This window comes from Dermacentor variabilis, chromosome 6 (genome assembly GCF_050947875.1).
Source record: "Dermacentor variabilis isolate Ectoservices chromosome 6, ASM5094787v1, whole genome shotgun sequence".
Classification (NCBI taxonomy): domain Eukaryota; kingdom Metazoa; phylum Arthropoda; class Arachnida; order Ixodida; family Ixodidae; genus Dermacentor; species Dermacentor variabilis.
The window spans coordinates 194,706,101-194,711,852 of NC_134573.1; the positions used below are offsets into that span (position 1 = coordinate 194,706,101).

Sequence of the window (5,752 nt, forward strand, 5' to 3'; positions counted from 1 at the left end):
ATGCCTCTTTTTATTATTTATGAGTGGCGAGAGTCATACCGTGGGATTTGTTTTTCTGTTCTAGTTTTGAAGCACCAGCAAGTGGTGGGGGACGAGGGCAGGCGCTAAGCCTTATGTTTATGTCAAGGCACGCAAACACGCACAACGTGTTTGTGAAGGTACGAACACGCACGTATGCATACACAGTGACACTTTGCCAACTCTAGATCAGGAAACAACTAACGAGTGTTTAATTTGTCTACGTTTTCTTATACGCTATGAACGGGGCAGAGTGAGTGAGAGGCATGCGCATAGTGAATGAGCTACGAACGTCACAAAAAGGGGAGCATTATATCGCAAAGATTTTCGAGCCTAGATGATAGTCAACGAGTAAAGAAAAAAATTGCCGTCATCGCTCCACCGAAAACCTAATTACTGGACCCTCAAATACAGCAATCAATCACAACATCTTTCAGGGCACCGATATTTATGGCTGCGGACGTGCTCGGCCCTTTGCGTACTGTTCTTACGTAAAAGTTTGCATAAAGCTCGCCAGAAGCAACTCATAAACTTGGTCCCGCAGTCAAGGAGCATGGAGTCGCGGCAGGGAAGGCACTTCGCCAGGCACCGTAATTAGTGTAGCCCGCTGTGTCGCTGCGCAAGGGTTCGTCCATGACCGATAGGCCTTCGAGCGAGCGGGCTGCTCTCGGAGTGGAGGGCGCAGTGATGCGTGGGGCGGGAAGCAAAAGAAAGCGAGCGCGTACGCCATCGCTCGCAGCCTAAAAGAGAGACGACGACTTCTTATGTTTCGACCTTGTCTGGCTGCACAGATGCGCGTGTATGGTTGTGAAACACAGCGCACGCTACCTTTGTGGACGGTTATTGGTATGCGCAACGACCAGTCTCGCACGAATTTCGGGACAAATTGATGTAGCCACTCACAAGCAACTATTCAGCGCAGAGCCTCCGTGAGTTCCTTTGTTTATATTTGACTATCGAACACTTAAATTTAACATCTGTAGGATACACTATTAATGCGATTAACTTTCTTTTGATACTTCAAGCACCCTTCGCTCTGACGTTATCTGTTTAACCTTTTTAAGGGCGCTTAGTGATACACGACGAGACTTCACACTGCGTGACTAATAGAACGTAGAATGTGGGCTCTTGGTAATAAAGGTTTTACGACTGAATTAATCGCCTATGCAATCACGCCGTACTTCATTTCAAATCAGAGATACTGAACTACAAATCTACAGTGCGAGCGGCATAATACTGGCTGGAATTGGGAGGCCTCGGTTAAGCAAGATTTCTTTTTGGCGTCCGTAGGTGTTGACGTTCTACCATGTAGGCGTATATTGCGACAGCAATATGTAATCCCATCTGCCGTACATTCATTGTACTCGTCTACATGTTTCTCACACATCATTGTGCGTGTTGTTTTATCAATGTACCTTACTATCTAAGGCAGACTTGACTGCTGTTTCCTCAGTCTTGTGGAGTTACAGCGCATCGGACGCGCATCTTACAAGTCGTGTACCTACAGTGCCTTGTACTGTTATTAGATTTCAATCATCAATGCAATAATAAACTTTTCCTAAACACGCAGCAATTTCAGCTTACTTTCCCACTACAGATTGTTAATAAAGGCGCGATAGGGAAAATAGTCTTCAATCCGACTGTAGCACGAAGATACATGGAGGGTTTCCCAGAAATAAACCCGTAGGGGTTTCCCTTGTAGCTTCATGCTGTCACTCCAGGTGGATACCAATTTGAATGCGTTAGTATTCTTAGGGTACTTCACATACTTTCCGGGGGCCATTTGTATCTAAACACTTTCACCCCTACGTGGTCACTGGGTAGTGCGCGGTCGAATGCGTAGCGCATCGGGCTGCTGTGCTGAAGGAATAGGCTTCGAAAGAAGCAGGCCGACGAAATTGGGTCGTTGAGTAACGCGTAAGGCCTAAGTTAACAATACATGCCCACATTCAAACCTGTACTTAGATTTGGGCGGCTCACTCTTGCAGTACCATAACATCATTTGAAAATCGCAGGTAAATAAGGTGCCACGTTAAGCCTCCCGCTTAATCTTTCCCAATCTAGCATCAGGGGTAGGACTTGCAGAGAGGCAGTGAATAAAAAGTAGGAATGGTGCCTACTGGCCTGACACACCTTCTTAACCACTTGCAAAGAGTCGTGTTAACTGTGCAATTCCTGTTAATATATTCTAAGATTTTCGCGCATGACTTTTCGGAACCGTGACTTCGCGATGTCTTCGTGACTGCTGGTGTGTCTGCTGAATCTAAAACTTTTTCGTAATCTATCAAGGTGTTTATGCACCGCTGACTCCTCAATATCTAGCTAACGACATCAACATGGTCTTAATATCTTTTTCTAACAAGAACTTGTTCTCTGCATTCACTCCAGTCAAGTGCTCCGCGATTCTGTCAAACATGACCTCAATGAATATTTTGTAAAATGCATATAGAAAGGCAATAAGTCTAAAATAATACATTTGCATTTATTTGACATCTCTCTCCGTGTTGATTCGTATTAGGACGGCGTTCTTCCAATCCTTTGGCATAATGGAGGGAATCATGCATCGCGGAAAGAGGGAGGTAAGTTTTTCGACTGCAACCTCTATTTTCTATTTGATCAGTTTAACTAACATCGTTTTATGCTGCTTTTTCCCTGTACATATTGCGGAGCCTTTTTGTCTTCGTCCAAAGTTAGGTTTGAGTTTTCTATACATTCTCTGTCGCTACATTCTATGGCTGAAGCTCGGTTCGTTTGGGTGATGTACAAATCAGCCTGACAAATTCCTTTATTGCGTCACGTAAATTGAAGATATTGCCATATTTACTATTTATTCACTGCATACATTTCGTCCTCCCAGTAGTGAAGTTACTTTCATACCGATGTCGTGTTTCATCAGTCATTCCAATGTTAGAAGTATGAGCGCACTTGTTTGCCGCCCTTACAAAAAATTATTGAGAAGGCGTTGAAATGCCATTGGTCAATGTTGAGTTTTTTTTTGAGGAATCATGGAGAGCTGGGAGAATTATTGGGTTGAGTGTTGAGGACTCTTGAATATTGGCCTATGAAACTTAATTTAAACATCATTGGGTGTCTCAATGTTGAATAATTGTTAAGTTACCATCGAAAGTCCATTGTCCATAGACAGCTCGTTGTGTTCGTTTTGTTGAATAGTTGTTGGGTTACCATTGATGCTGCATTGCACTGACGTTGTGGTAGTTCTGTTGACCTGTTGTTGAGTTATTATTGCCACAACACTGAACAGTACATTCTGACCCAGTTGAAATGGCATTCAGATTTCAGAACTCGCCGCTGAAATATGATTGACATTTCGTTGGGCTAGTGGATTCTTATTAATATATTGAAATTGCTTTACAATTCACATTTGTACTCATAACTTTCCCTAACACAAACAAAAGCAAAGGACAGACTGATGAATTTGAGTACATTTATTTGCACTAAATAATAATAATAATAATATTTGGGGTTTTACGTGCCAAAACCACTTTCTGATTATGAGGCACGCCGTAGTGGAGGACTCCGGAAATTTTGACCACCTGAGGTTATTTAACGTGCACCTAAATCTAAGCACACGGGTGTTTTCGCATTTCGCCCCCATCGATATGCGGCCGCCGTGGCCGGGATTCGATCCCGCGACCTCGTGCTCAGCAGCCCAACACCATAGCCACTGAGCAACCACGGCGGGTTTATTTGCACTAAAGATGCGTGCAAATGAAACACTACAGTACATAAGGCACAACTGCATGGAACCTGGAGACATAGGCTAGTACATACAGCCCTCCTAACAGTGTAAATAGTTTAGGGTAAAAACCAGTCGAAAACACAAAGGACAAGAGGAGAGGTTCACACCACAACGACTGGACTATCAACTGAGCTTTATTAGAAACGGCACCATTGCCAGCAGAGCATGCGCAACCACATCATCGCAAATCACACAGCATGAAAAGACAAGATATCGCATCTATCGTGACCAACCTAGAAATGCAAATTCTTCTTCAAGTAAGCGGACCGAGGTTGTACTAATGCCGTCGTCACCTAACAAACTGATGTAGTACGCTTCCAGGATTTCTCGCCCGTTGGCCTTGCCCCTACCGATAATCGTTACATTGCTGAAAAAAGGGTAACAGCCACATTCATTGCAATGGCGAGGCAAGTTTGCACCGTTATGTGACCCTAGGGAGGCGTAGTGCTCACGCAGGCGGTCATTAATACATCGACCGGTTCGGCCTATGTAAAATCTTACGCATGTGAGAGGGAACTTATACACAACCCCTGCGGCACATGCCATAAAGCAGTTTTCATGCTGCGTTGTGCAAACGTGGTTCCCTGCCCTGCCTAGAGAAATGCGCGAGCACAGACCCGAAAGCTTGCAAGGGGCAGAAAACACAACACTTACTCCCTGCTTGGCGGCAACCTTTTTGATGTTGTGACTCACTTTATGCACATACGGCATGACTTCAAGTTTCCTGCGTTCAGTTGCCCCAACATCTACCAGCTTCGTAGGTTCCCTCTTTAGCCTCTGAAGCAGCGATTCAGCCACCGCTTTAAAAAGGGGCTTAGGGAACCCTGCGGCTTCTAAACGTTCGAATTGCACGTCAAAGCTACTTTTAATAGCGCGGTGACAGCTTCCTTCGAGTGCATTGCGGAAACAATTCATGGCAATCCCTCTTTTTACAATCGTTGAATGTGCAGATCCAAATGGTAAAAGAGCTTGCTTGCCCCTAGGTGAAAACATCCAGTATAAATGCCCGTCATCCAAGAATGTTAGTTGCAGTTCTAGGAACCTGATAGAATGATGGCTAGGAAGTTCATGAGTGAAATTAAGAGTGCGTGAAGAAGCTTTTAAAGCAGTCAGTACATCGTCTACTGCTGCGGGCAGAGTGTCATTAGGTAAAAGCTCTAAAAGTACTAAAAATCGCCCACATACTTAAAAACATTGCATACACGCTTGTCTTGAAGGAACCCTTGAAGTTTCCTGTCAAATGTTGCTAAAAAAATCTGGGAAAGCAATGGTGCAACACTAGAGCCAATACATATTCTTTTTTTCTGAAGGAACAAGGAGCATTTGAATTCAACAACAGTGGATGACAGATAAAAAGATAATAGCTCTAGAAAGGCATCCACCGACATACCACATGCGTTCTGGAAGTTTACAGCACGGCTGCAGTGATCAATAACTTTACGCACAGCTACAAAGAGTTCATCGTGGAGAATGCTGTAGAAGAGGTCTTCAAAGTCAACCGAAAAGGCCATGTTGGCATCAGGGATCCCACTATTAAGGACCTCTACCAACGCTGCCGAGCTAGCCACGCTGAATGGATCCTGCACTGGGAGGGCCGTCAACTGTCGCTGAAGAAATTGGCTCACTAACTTCTGCCATGAACCTGTGTAAATACATCTGAAGAAAAACTATACATTTGAATTCAATCAGAACAATCATAGTGGTTCTTCACTTGTGACTTAAGTTTATGACTATAAGGCAAAGTGACCCAAAAGGCAGGGCTTAAGCATACCCTTGCAACAACCAACTTTGAACGCATGAACTTTTGCAGCTGGCTTGCATGTGTGAATACACAATAGACATCTGAATACGTTGCATTAAAATGTTTCGCATACCAACACATCACAGGGAGATTTATGGCTGCCTCATAGAAGGCAAAATAACAAATAGACTGGAAACAAATGATTCACGTAAGTACATACAAGCTATAGCGCA

General features: G+C 44.0%; 1 long non-coding RNA gene across 7 annotated transcripts in view; it reads left to right on the top strand.

Annotated features, from left to right (window-relative positions):
- Positions 1 to 739: 739 nt before the first annotated feature.
- LOC142586037 (uncharacterized) overlaps positions 740 to 5,752 on the top strand; it is a 415,255-nt gene continuing 410,242 nt past the window's right edge. For all 7 annotated transcript variants that reach the window (XR_012829185.1, XR_012829184.1, XR_012829187.1 and 4 more), the window contains exons 1-2: positions 740 to 947; positions 2,537 to 2,597. This is a non-coding gene — a long non-coding RNA (uncharacterized LOC142586037). The remainder of the gene's footprint in view (positions 948 to 2,536; positions 2,598 to 5,752) is intronic.